This window comes from Triticum aestivum, chromosome 6D (assembly GCF_018294505.1).
Source record: "Triticum aestivum cultivar Chinese Spring chromosome 6D, IWGSC CS RefSeq v2.1, whole genome shotgun sequence".
NCBI lineage: Eukaryota > Viridiplantae > Streptophyta > Magnoliopsida > Poales > Poaceae > Triticum > Triticum aestivum.
Genome location: NC_057811.1, coordinates 160,814,228 through 160,828,747, shown reverse-complemented (window position 1 = coordinate 160,828,747; position 14,520 = coordinate 160,814,228).

Here is a 14,520-nt window from a genome sequence, read left to right as displayed (position 1 = left end):
ATTCCCTCGTCCTTGCACGAGAAGGGCCGGTATAGGGATGCCCAGTCCCATGATCAAAATTGCAAATAATTAAACAAAACTCACCCGGGATTGTTGTTGGTATGGAAGGAACCCGTGGATTTGGCTAGCCATGGCTTGTGTTTGTTGGTGGAGGGGGAGTAAACTTTACTTTTATCTCTTGGGAACCGCCGCTAATGTGTTTAGCATGGAGGATATTGAAAACGCTTGGTCGTAACGTTGACAGGAAGAGTGTACCTCCCAAAATTATTTTTATCTCTGATTTAAGCTTCGAGCTCTGGCACCTATGCAAATCCCTAATTCCCTCTGCGAAGGGCCAATCTATTTACTTTCATGTTATTTTACTTTTGTGTTGAGTCATCACCTTCTCAAACAAGCACCAGTCCTGAGAGCACTATTGTCATCCTCATGCATTGTGTATATTTAATGTTGAATGCATCATGACTAGATCTCTTCTACCATGAATTACAACGTTTAGTCGCTGCTTGAACTTTGGAGGTGCTCTACATTTATGTTTTGCGGTCTTAGAAAGGGCTAGCGAGATACCATTACAATGTTTAGTCGCTGCTTGAAATATTTTATTTATTGCTTGCTAGTTGATTATGCCATTGATATGAGTGAATATAATTCCTAAGAGTTATTGTTTGCATGGTTAGTCATGATCTTTGCTGAAAACCTGGGTGCTATTTAAGCATATATATGGACACAAGAACAAAAGAGTTCATAAAAGTTTTTCTTTATCACTTTCAGTTTATCAACTGAATTGCTTGAGGACAAGCAATGGGTTAAGCTTGGGGGAGTTGATATGTCTCCATCGTATCTACTTTTCCTAACACTTTTGCTCTTGTTTTGGACTCTAGTTTGCAGGATTTGAATGAAACTAACCCGGACTGACGTTGTTTTCAGGAGAACTACCATTGTGTACTTTTTGTGCAGAAATAAAAGTTCTCGGATCTTGATGAATCTTTTTGGAGAATTATTTTGGAATAAATAAAAAATATTAGAACCAAGACCCACTGGAGGGGGGCAGCTCTCCACTAGGCACCAGGGCGCGCCACCCCCTCTGGCGCGCCCTAGTGGGTAGTGGGGCCCACGGGGCTCCGCTGACCCTAATTCTAACTCTATAACATCCTATTTTTGGAGAGAGAAATAGGAGAGGAAGTTTCATCACATTTTACTATACAGAGCTGCCGCCACCTCCTGTTCTTATCGGGAGGCCAGATATGGAGCCCGTTCGGGGCACCGCAGAGGGGGGTCTTCGGTCTTCGTCATCATCTACCATCCTCCATCACCAATTTCATGATGCTCACTGCCGGGAGTGAGTTATTCCTTCATAGGCTTGCTGGACGGTGGTGGGTTGGATGAGATTCATCATGTAACCAAGTTAGTTTTGTTCGGGCTTGATCCCTGGTATCCACTATGTTCTGATGTTGATGTTGCTATGACTTTGCTACGCTTAATGCTTGTCACTAGGGCCCGAGTGTCATGATTTCAGATCTGAACCGTTTGTGTTTTAACCATTATATCTATGTTCGTGATTCGATCTTGCAAGTTATATATATATGCACCTATTACATGTTATGATCCGTAAACCCCAAGGTGACAATAATTGGGATACTTTCCGGTGATGACCGTAGTTTGAGGATTTCATGTATCCACTATGTGTTAATGCTTTGTTCCGGTTCTCAATTAAAAGAAGGCCTTAATATCCCTTTGTTTCCTTATGGACCCCGCTGCCACGGGAGGGTTGGACAAAAGATGTCATGCAAGGTCTTTTCCATAAGCACGTATGACTATTTACGGAATACATGCCTACATTATATTTAAGAACCGGAGCTAGTTCTATGTCGCCCTTGGTTATGACTGTTACATGATGAATATTATCCAACATTATCACCGACACAATGCCTACGAGCTTTTCACATATTGTTCTTGTAGCGTTACTATTACTATTGCTATTGTTACAACTCCTACAAAACTGTTACTGCTGTTATGGTTACCACTGCTGTCGTTACTACTACTATCAAACTATCATACTACCATGATACTGATCACTTTGCTGCAGATATTTAATCTCCAGGTGTGGTTGAATTGACAATTCAACTGCTCATACTTACAAATATTCTTTGGCTCCCCTGGTGTCGAATCAATAAATTTGGGTTGAATCTACCCAAGAAAATTGTTGTTTTGGTATCCACTCCAAGGGGACGATATCGAAGATTAACTCCTCGCTCCGGAAGTTCTCGGGTGACCCAAAAAGACTACCTCCAGTGTTATTGTTCCCGTGCAGCGAGCTTCACCATCGGGTATGACACCTTTAAAGGTGGTGGTGCTGGGCTTGATCCGAGATGAGTCTATGCCCATCTTTCTGATTGTATCCGCGTAAATTAGATTGAGGCTCTTGCCTCCGTCCATGAGGACGCGCGTCAGATGGAATCCGTCAATGATCGGATCCAGGACCAAAGCAGCCGATCCGCCATGCCTTAGTCGGATGATCATGTTTGTCAAATGTGATCGGGTAAGCCGACCACGGATTGAACTTCTGGGCAACTGGCTCTATGGCACAAATGTCTGGAAGTGCTCGTTTCCTCTCCTTTTTAGGGATATGGGTGGTGTAAATCATGTTCACGTCTTTCACCTGATGCGGAAACTATTTTTGGCCTCCATTATTGGGCCGCCGAGGTTCATCCTTGTCGTCGCTGTCAGGTTGGGCTTTACGCTGGCCCTCGGTCGCCATCTTTCCGGCCTGCTTGAAGACACAGCAATTCCGGTTGGTGTGGTTTGCTGGTTTATCCGAGGTGCCATGGATCTGGCACGGTCAGTCGAGGATCTTGTCGAGCTGGCTGGGTCCATCTTTGTTCCCTTTAAAGGGTTTCTTTTTCTGTCCAGATCTAGGTCCGCTGAACCATGCGTTTATTGCGGCGTCCTCGGTATTTCTTCCATCGTTTTTATGCATGCGCTTATTCTTGTTGCACCGAGGCTTTCCATTGGCGTCGCGGTCTTCCGAGGTACTTGCCTCGCCGTTGTGGGTACTGCGGGCCAGCCAACTATCTTCTCCCTCTCAAAAGCTGGTCATAAGTGATTTGAGGGCTGCCATAGTCTGCGACTTATCTTGCCCGAGCTAGCGTGCAAGCCATTCATCTCAGATGTTGTGCCAGAAGGCGGCGATCACCTCGGCGTCAGGGCAGTCTATGATTTGGTTCTTTTTAGTTAAGACCTTGTTCCAAAATTTCCTTGCCGACTCGTCGGGTTGTTGAATGATATGGTTGAGGTCGTCGGTATCTGGTGGTCGGACGTAAGTGCATTGAAAGTTTACCCTAAAGGCATCCTCGAGTGCTTCCCAGCTCCTGATGGAATGAGGAGGCAGGTTGTTCAGCCAATGCCTCGCCGGCCCCTTTATTTGGAGCGAAAAATATTTGATAGCATGGAGATCGTCTCCATTGGCCATATGGATATGGAGATGCTACTTCCGTTTCATGCTCCTGGCAATGGCCACAAGGCGACGTCGCAACCATTCTTCCTCGAAGGGGTCCTCGGGGACTATAAATTCCTCTGTACCGAGGCTGTCGTACTCATCGAATTCAGGTAAGTAGTTGTCGTCAACTCCTTCAAATAGCTCATGGTCTTCGTCCTCAGGGATTCCTACAGGACAATGTTGTTGCCTTGGGGAGGCTTGAAAACCCTCTTCCAGTTTGTCTGCATCGTCTGCTGCCATGCTGTTCTTGGTAGCGGCGGTGTCATGCCCGTTAGGGTCCCCGTTGGTACCTCTCCTGCGCCTTCGTCGATGTCTTGACGGGTTCTTGGGAGCGTCTACCATATACACGTCATAAGTGGATGTTGTAGTCAACTTGCCGGTGTTGACCAACGGGGTAGTGTATCTGAGGGCCGTCAACATCTTCATCCATATCGGTAGCCTTCTCGTAGTCTAACACCTCGGTTAAATCATCGACCATGGTGACTAGGTGGGTGGTGGGTGGGATATAAATTTCCCGATTGTCGGCTTTAAGTTCGATCTTGTCATAAGCTGAGGTCTGACCATCCGAGATAGATAAGCTCTAGATGCGATCAAGTATCTCATTTAGGTGAGATAATTCCTCGAGGTTCATGGCCTGACTGTAAGACAGGCTAACTCAAAGTACGCTTGGCGAGTGGCTTGACATGCTCTCATCCTTGTGAGGGTCCAGAGTTTATTCTGGATTTCGCACTAGAGTCGGTTCTAAACCCAATTTAGCATCCGGGATGATACGTCTCCAACGTATCTATAATTTTTTTATTGTTCCATGCTATTATAGTATCAATCTTGGATGTTTTATGTGCAATTTTATGCAATTATATATCATTTTTTGGGACTAACGTATTAACTTAGTGCCCAGTGCCAATTGCTATTTTTTGCTTGTTTTTGGCCTTTCAGGAAATCCATATCAAATAGAGTCCAAACGGAGAAAATACTTTGGATTAATTTTTCTGGACCAGAAGAGACCCTAGAAGGTTCGGGAGAAAACATGATGAGCCACGAGGGAGCGACAAGCTCGGGAGGTGCGCCCTAGGGGGGGCGCGCCCCCAGGCTTGTGGGCCCCTCGTAACACCTCTTGTCCTAATTACACCTCGATAAACACTCAAATATTCCCCCGACATCCGAGAGCCACTTAAAATACTTTTTCCACCGCCGCAAGTTTCTGTGCCACGAGATCCCATCTAGAGGCTCTGTCCGGTACTCTGCCGGAGGGGGAATCGATCACGGAGGGGCTCTACATCAACTTTGCTGTCCTTCCGATGATGTGTGAGTAGTTTACCACAGACCTACGAGTCTATAGCTAGTAGTTAGATGGCTTCTTCTCTCTCTTTGATCTTCAATACAATGTTCTCCTTGATGTTCTTGGAGTTCTATTCGATGTAATCACTTTTTGCGATGTGTTTGTTGGGATCTAATGAATTGTGAGTTTATGATCTGATTATCTATGAATATTATTTGAGTCTTCTCTAAACTCTTTTATGCATGATTATTATAGCTTTGTATTTCTCTCTGATCTATTGATTTGGTTTGGCAAACTAAATTGATTTTTCTTGCAATGGGAGAGGTGCTTTGTGATGGGTTCGATCTTGCGGTGCTCAATCCTAGTGACAGAAAGGGACATGACACATATTTTTATCCATTAAGGATAAAAGGATGGGGTTTATTCATGCGTGAGTTTACTTTGTCTACATCATGTCATCTTGCTTAAGGCGTTACCCAGTTCTTTATGAACTTAATATCTAGATGCATGCTGGATAGCGGTTGATGTTTGGACTAATAGTAGTGATGCCTATATACATCATCATTGCCTTGGATATCATCATGATTATTCGCTTTTCTATCAATTACCCAACAGTAATTTGCTTACCGATCATATGCTATTTTCAAGAGAGAAGCCTCTAGTGAAAACTATGGCCCACTGGTCTACTTTCATCCTATATTAAAATCCTAAAAATACCTTGCTGCAATTGTATTTACTTTATTTTATTTTATTTTTTTGTGATATCTATCTATCACTATGAGATTTAATCCTTGCAATTAACCACCGAGGGATTGGCAACCCCTTGTTCGCGTCGGGTGCAAGTATTTATTATTTTGTGTGTAGTGCTGCTAATGAGATGTTGCGTGGTTCTCCTACTAGAATGATAACCTTGGTTCTTAACTAGGGGAAATACTTATCTCCACTGTACTGCATCATCCTCTCCTCTTCAAGGAAATCCCAACGCAGCTCACAAGTAGCATGAAGAATTTCTGGCGCCGTCGTCGGGGAGACATCATCAACATCTAGCAAGTACCATCGCATAAACTTTCATCTCCTTGCATTTACATTATTTGACATTTGCCTCTCATTTAAGTCTCCCCCACTTCTAAATCATTTTCACAAAAGACACAAAAATATTTTCCATTTGCATATTTGCTTATTTGCTTGTTTGCTTGCTTTTTGCCTTCATGTCAACACTCAAAAACATAAAAAGAAATAAGAAAAATTAAGATGGATCCTCATCCTCTTGCTAATATTTTTAAAAGACCCAATTATGATGAACCAATTGCTAGTGAGTTGAGTACACTAGATTATATTTATGAAGTTTTGCTTGAAATGCATGAACTTAAAAATTATGATGAAGTGTTAAAAGAAGAAATCCATAAGGTGATTCACGATAGCTCCTTGAATGAAAAGCATGATTGTAATGATATTATTATAAATTCTATTAATGTCAATTGTGTTAGTGATATGCAATAACCCAAGCTTGGGGAAGATAATTCTGTTATATCCACTACTTATTGCAATGATCATGATTCGGGTGATAGTGCTTCTTATGATCTTGAAAATTTATTTAAGCCTCATGATGAATATGATATTGATAATAATGTTTGCGATAATATTGAAAGTGGGTTTGGAAGAGTGTCAACATTAGGAAAAATATCGCACATATTTGGAGAGTGTTCGACCTTATGAAATTTTTGATAGAAGTGGGTTTGGAGGGTTCATGACTTTAGTTGATATTAATCCCACTATCTTGGAAGATTATAAACTTTTATGCATGTGGATCATGAATAGAAAATTTTATATGATAGCTATATTGTTGAATTTAATTATGATCCTACATGTAATTATTACGAAAGAGGAAAATATGTTTGTAGAAAATTTCATGTTACTAAATTACCTCTCGTTATGTTGAGATTGCTATTGTTTCTTTCTTCTTCCTTGCTTATGCTAGTTTTTGCTTACCTTGATAATTGTTTTTCTTATAAGATGCCCATGAATAGGAAGTAAGTTAGACTTAAATGTGTTTATCCCATGTTTTATGAGGCTCTCTTTGCGTTTCAATTATTATCTTTCATGAGAGCATCAATAAAATCTTAAGCCTGTCTTAATGGCTATAAAGAAAGAGATTGTTGGGAGATAACCCAATAGTTACTTTTTCTATTTTTTTAGTGCACACAATTATGCTACTGTTATGGTTGTTTTTTGTGTTTTAATTAGTATTTGTGCCAAGTAAAGCCTTTGGGATGATTTGGATGATAGTTGCATTGATTCTTTGCAAAAACACAAACTTTTGCGTCCAGTAGCAGAATTGTTGAGATTTGCTCGGGCGTGATAAAATTCTGATTTTTTTTACAGATGACTGATATAAAAATTGCCTATGTTGTACTAATTTTTCAGAAGTTTTGGAGTTATAAAAGTATGGAAATTGTTTGAATTACTACAGACTGTTCTGTTTTTGATAGATCTGTTTTCATTGCGTTGTTTGCTTGTTTAGATGAAACTATGGATTGTATCGGGGGGTATAAGCCATGGAGAAGTTAAGAGTACATTAGGTATAGTGAAATAATAAAATATTAATGGGTTGACAACCGTACCTAAAGTAGTGATTTGCTTTATTATACTAACGGATCTCATGAAGGTTTTGTTGAGTTTTGTGTGCTGAAGTTTTCAAGTTTTGGGTGAGATCACGCTGGATGAAGGAATAAGGAGTGGCAAGAGCCTAAGCTTGGGGATGCCCGAGGTACCCCAACATAATATTCAAGGACTCCCAAGCATCTATGCTTGGGGATGCCCCGGAAGGCATCCCCTCTTTATTCTACCAACTATCGGTAGTTTTACTTGGAGCTACATTTTTTTATCACATGATATCAGTTTTGCTTGGAGCGTCATGTATTATATGAGTCTTTGTTTTGTTTGATTTTTAGTTTGTCACAGTCATCCTTTCTGGACACACCTATTTTAGATGGACACACATTTTCGTGATTTGTTAGAATACTCTTTGTGCTTCACTTATATCTTTTGAGCTAGACAGTTGCTCTAGTGCTTCATTTATATCTTTTTGAGCACGACGGTGATTATATTTTGAAGAAATATTTGCACTCTCATGCTTCACTTATATCTTTTAGAGAGTTGATAATAGCAATGGTAATTTGCACAAGAATGAATTTAGTCCCAGCGTGAAGAATATTCAAGAAGGATATAATAAAAACGTTCATATATATATATATATATATATATATATATATCAATGAATATAATAAGTTTGATTCCTTGCAATAGTTTTGCGATATGAAGATGATAATACATGAGCTATGCTAGTGAGTAATTGTGGTTTAGTGAGAATATTGGTGTTACGGTTTATGATTCCCTATGCATGCACGTAAAGTCAATAGTTATGCAACGAAATTATATCCTACTTATGGTGCATTATTCAGTGTTAGTTATGTTCAATGCATGTTTATGACCGTTTTCATTTTTTGGTTGGTCGCTTTTCAATCTATTTGCTAGCCTCCATTTGTACTAAGCGGGAATGCCGTCTATGCATCCAACACCTTAAACCTAAAGTACTTCCAAATGAGTCCACCATACCTACATATATGTGGTATTTACATGCCGTCCTAAGTAAATTTGCATGTGACAACTCTAATCATTGAAAATAATTTTCTGTTTTGTGTGCCCGTACCCCTCATGAAGCGGCAGCGGGTGGCCAATATCTTTCATTCTAGGCAGGTTATTCTCACGGTGAGTGTTTATTCACTTGTCATTGCACGAGAAAGTGGCAAGTAATAGGGATGCCCAGTCCCATAACGAATAAAAAAATTCCTTGGAAAGTTGGAAGTTTGGAAGGCACTTGTGGATACGGCTAGCCATCGATTGTGAAAGAATGGTGGAAAGGAAATGAACTTTATTTTCAATATGGGAACCGCTTATAATGTGTCTAGCAAGGAAGATGTTGGGAATTCTCGGTCATGATGTTGACAGGAAAAGCAAGCCTCTCAAAATAATTTTATCTCTGTATTTTAAGCTTTGAGCTCTAGCACCTCTTCAAATCTTTGCTTCCCTCTGCGAAGGGCCTATCTATTTTACTTTTATGCAATTTTTATTTTTATTTTGAGTCTTCACCTTCTCTCATAAAGCACCAACTGGAGAGCACTATTGGCATACTTGTGCATTGGATGTTGTTAATATTGAGTGTGTTTCATGAATGGATCAATGATTGAGCATTATGGGCTAGGGATAACTTTCTTTAGAGTTGATATTTTGAAGGACATGATTGTTTGTTGGTATGCTTGAGTATTTATATCTTTATGTCAAACTATAGACAATTGCTTTGAATCACTCAAATCCCAATATTCATGCCATAAAAGAAAGATTACATGATGAATATGATAGCACTACTACAGGATGCTGCTAACGCGACACTGATAAGAGACCCTTCGACGAAACCGTGTGCGATGCAATAATCACAAACGATGGTGTAAAAGAACCGTCAAAAAAGGTGCAAAACGTTTGCGATGGTAGAGCCATCAAACACAGTTTAGATTTTAGTTTCATGTGCGATGCAGGGCATACTGTTCGGTTCAATGAACTATTTGTGATGAGGCGGAACAAAAGAAACGGGCAGCTAGATGAAGGCGTGTGCGAGATACAGCATACGGTTCACTCGGATGAACTGTTTGTGATGAGGAGGAACAATAGAAACGGGCAGCTAGATAAAGGTGTGTGCGATTGAGGGTATAAGCTTCAGAAGGATTAACTGTTTGCGGTTAGGCAACCTAACAGAAACGGGTCAGCCAGATCAAAGTGTCTGTGATTGATGGCATACACTTCACAGGGATGAACTGTTTGCGATTAGCCACAACAAACTAAAACAGTTAGATAGATCAACGTGTGTGCGCTAGACGAGCACACACATTCTAATTAAAAGAAGCGTGCGCAATGGTAATAACGAGCGCGCACGGTTGTTGGAACAAGACGTGTGCTGACATTGCCTATTGCGGTGCACCCTATGGTGCAAATGCCACGCACGCGGCCAAGAAGGCGTACGTGCCCACGTTACGCCTTCCGGGAATAGTGTCGCACTTATAACCGTCAGTAAATTTTGAGCATGCGTCATGTCACATTCCAAATTGCAAACCTGTTCACACCGATCAAAACCTAAACGGTTTCCCACTTAGGAGCGTATTACTACTTGGTTATAAATACTACTACTCCAAGATGACTACACATTCCTCCTCAACTCCTCATCCACAAAAACAAACAAGTCATTCATCATCGTTCCCTTGCGTCTGCCATGGCCAGCGTGAGTTCCGGGTCGAGAAACTTATGGACGACAATGCCATGCTGCGCATCGAGTGCAGAAGGCTGGTGGAGGAATCTGTGGATGCTCTCAAGCAGCATCTTTAGGACAAGAAAGAGATCATCGCCGCTCGTCGCGGAGATTAGTTCCCACAGCCTGCAGAAATGCATCAAGAAAGTAGAGATCAGCGAGCCAGATCATTTTCTTCCTTCTTCTTTTGCCGTTGTATATTTCGGGCGCTGCCGCATGTGGCTTTTTAAATTATGTTCCTAAATATGTAAGAAAATTATTATTCACTATCGTCGTCCTTATATTCATCATGCTTGCTATACGTCGCAGTCAATGATATATAGGTCCGTCGGATCTTACATCAAGATCCATGCAAAACTTTCTTTTCATTTCATTTTTCTCTCTTAAATCTCAGTCCAGTGAGACATATAGCCACAACGTAGAACAGGGGCTTGGGAGCCATTAATGGAGACGTTGGGAGGGAGGTGCGCGGTGGGTAGCGGTCAAAGGGCTCTCCTCCCGATGAGCACGCGCAGGGGTCTGATCGCACGCCTCCCGTACTCAAATAGCTACCTCGCAGGGCACCTCCTAGCCAATAAAAAACGGGGACGCGTGGCGGCACATAATTGGTAAGTAGAACGCCCATGGTTTCAATAATACTTGTGTTTCCGATTTGTAACGTGACATCACTTGTTCCAAAATGACTTTGTTGATTGTTAATGTGTGCGCCTTCGCAAATCGGACAGAAAAATTACCACAGCATGTCGGTGCCATGTCATGACACCATGCCAAGTTTCATGATTTTCAGGCGTGTTTTGGATTTACAGGAATTAAAAAACCAAGTTTCTCAATCTTTCCGGCCGAGCCAAGACGCCCAGATGTTTGATTTTCATTCCCATTTGTTGCATCAGACCTAGAAATTCACCCAAGGACACACATGTGATTTTTCAACCAACTTTGGTGCGTTGGAGCATGTGCTTGTAGTTCAAATTTGAATTATGCACATTAAATGCCCAGAAACTCAATTAATGTATAAAAAAGGCCAAACGAACCCGGAATAATTCCAAAACTTAGCACGATACTTCTATTTGGTCTAATCTGCCTTTGTAAAAAAATTAAGGTGGGAGAAGGCAGTGTACATATGTCGTTTCGCACACAGAGGTGACACGTTCCCTCTCGGAACCACGAGCCTTCTTGAGGGAAGCTCCGGTTTGCAAGAAGCTTACACCAAAGCTTGTCCCAATTCGGCCAAAAAAATTACCGCATCATGTTGGTGCCATGTCATGACACCATGCCAAGTTTCATGATTTTCAGGCGTGTTTTGGATTTACAGGAATTAAAAAACCAGGTTTCTCAATCTTTCCAGCCGAGCCACGACGCCCAGATGTTTGAATTTCATTCCCATTTCTTGCATGGGACCTAGAAATTCACCCAAGGACACACATGCAATTTTTCAACCAACTTTGGTGCACTGGAGCATGTGCTTGTAGTTCAAATTTGAATTATGCACATTAAATGCCCAGAAACTCAATTAATGTATAAAAAAGGCCAAACAAACCCGGAATAATTCCAAAATTTAGCACGATACTTCTATTTGGTCTAATCTGCCTGTGTAAAAAAATTAAGGCGGGAGAAGGCAGTGTACGTATGTCGTTCCGCACACGGAGGTGACACGTTCCCTCTCGGAACCACGAGCCTTCTTGAGGGGAGCTCCGGTTTGCAAGAAGCTTACACCAAAGCTTGTCCCAATTCGGCCAAAAAATTACCGCAGCATGTTGGTGCCATGTCATGACTCCATGCCAAGTTTCATGATTTTCAGGCGTGTTTTGGATTTATAGGAATTAAAAAACCAAGTTTCTCAATCTTTCCGGCCGAGCCACGATGCCCAGATGTTTGAATTTCATTCCCATTTCTTGCATGTGACCTAGAAATTCACCCAAGGACACACATGTGATTTTTCAACCAACTTTGGTGCACTGGAGCATGTGCTTGTAGTTCAAATTTGAATTATGCACATTAAATGCGCAGAAAATCAATTAATGTATATAAAAGGCCAAAGGAACCCGGAAAAATTTCAAAATTTAGCACGATGCTTCTATTTGGTCTAATCTGCCCGTGTAAAAAAATTAAGGCGGGAGAAGGCAGTGTACGTATGTCATTTCGCACAAGGAGGTGACAAGTTCCCTCTCAGAACCACGAGCTTTCTTGAGGGAAGCTCCAGTTTGCAAGAAGCTTACACCAAAGTTTGTCCCAATTCGGCCAAAAAAATTACCGCAGCATGTTGGTGCCATGTCATGACACCATGCGAAGTTTCATGATTTTCAGGCGTGTTTAGGATTTACAGGAATTAAAAAACCAAGTTTGTCAATCTTTCCGACCGAGCCACGACACCCACATGTTTGAATTTCATTCCCATTTCTTGCATGGGACCTACAAATTCAGCCAAAGACACACATGTAATTTTTCAACAAACTTTGGTGCATTGGAGCATGTGCTTGTAGTTCAAATTTGGATTATGCACATTAAATTCCCAAAAACTCAATTAATGCATAAAAATGCCAAACGAACCCGGAATAATTCCAAATTTAAACACGACACTCATGTACTAGTTGCATGTTCACTGTACGTAAATGTTCGAGCAATTCAAACACCATCCTTTCCCTCCGTAACAACATTTTGTCTTTCAAAACATAATGAAAAAATCAGGTATACCACAAACAGTTTACTAGAAAGAATCGTCTGGGATGCGATATAAAATATCTTGGCGCACCGTCTTGTCTGGCTTACGCAGAAAGCTTCGTCGTCTACAGTCCACCGCCCCCACTTGAACCACATTTGCGCGCCAGTTTCTCACGGCACTGATACGTCTCCAACGTATCTATAATTTTTTATTGTTCCATGCTATTATATTATCTATTTTGGATGTTTAATGGGCTTTAATATGCTCTTTTATATTATTTTTGGGACTAATCTATTAAGCGATGGCCCAGTGCCAGTTTCTGTTTTTTTGCCTATTTCAGTGTTTTGCAGAAAAGGAATACCAAGCGGAATCCAAACGGATTGAAACCATCGCGATGATATTTCTTGGACAAACGCAATCCAGAAGACTTGGAGTTGAAGCCTGGAACTCCGCGAGGCGGCCACGAGGTAGGAGGGCGCGCCCATGGGGGTAGGTGCGCCCCCACCCTAGTGGGCCCCATAGAGCTCCATCAACATACTTCTTTCGCCTATATATACTCTTATACCCTAAAAACATCAGGGGGAGCCACAAAAACACTTTTCCACCGCCGCAACCTTCTATACCAGTGAGATCCCATCTTGGGGCCTTTTCCGGTGATCTGCCGGAGGGGGAATCGATCACGGAGGGCTTCTACATCAACACCATAGCCTCTCCGATGATGTGTGAGTAGTTTACCACAGACCTTCGGGTCCATAGTTATTAGCTAGATGGCTTCTTCTCTCTTTGGTTCTCAATACAAAGTTCTCCTCGATGTTCTTGGAGATCTATTCGATGTAATACTCTTTTGCGGTGTGTTTGCCGAGATCCGATGAATTGTGGATTTATGATCAAGATTATCTATGAATAATATTTGGTTCTTCTCTGAATTCTTATATGCATGATTTGATATCTTTGCAAGTCTCTTCGAATTATCGGTTTAGTTTGGCCTACTAGATTGATCTTTCTTGCAATGGGAGAAGTGCTTAGCTTTGGGTTCAATCTTGCAGTGTCCTTTCACAGTGACAGTAGGGGCAGCAAGGCACGTATTGTATTGTTGCCATCGAGGATAAAAGATGGGGTTTATATCATATTGCTTGAGTTTATCCCTCTACATCATGTCATCTTGCTTAATGCGTTACTCTGTTCGTATGAACTTAATACTCTAGATGCATGCTAGATAGCGGCTGATGTGTGGAGTAATAGTAGTAAATGCAGAATCGTTTCGATCTACTTGACAGGGACGTGATGCCTATATTCATGATCATTGCCTAGATATTCTCATAACTATGCACTTTTCATCAATTGCTCGGCAGTAATTTGTTCACCCACCGTAATACATGCTATCTTGAGAGAAGCCACTAGTGAAACCTATTGCCCCCGGGTCTCCTTCTTATTATACTTACTCTCTTTTATTTACATCGCATATCGTTTTACTATCTTGCAATCTTTACTTTCCAATCTATACAACAAAAATATCAAAAATATTTATCTTACAATCTTTATTAGATCTCACTTTTGCGAGTGACCGTGAAGGGATTCACAACCCCTTTATCGCGTTGGTTGCACTGTTCTTGATTGTTTCTGTAGGTACTAGGTGACTTGCGTGTTATCTCCTACTGGTTTGGTACCTTGGTTCTCAAATACTGAGGGAAATACTTATGCTACTTTGCCGCATCACCATTTCCTCTTCAAGG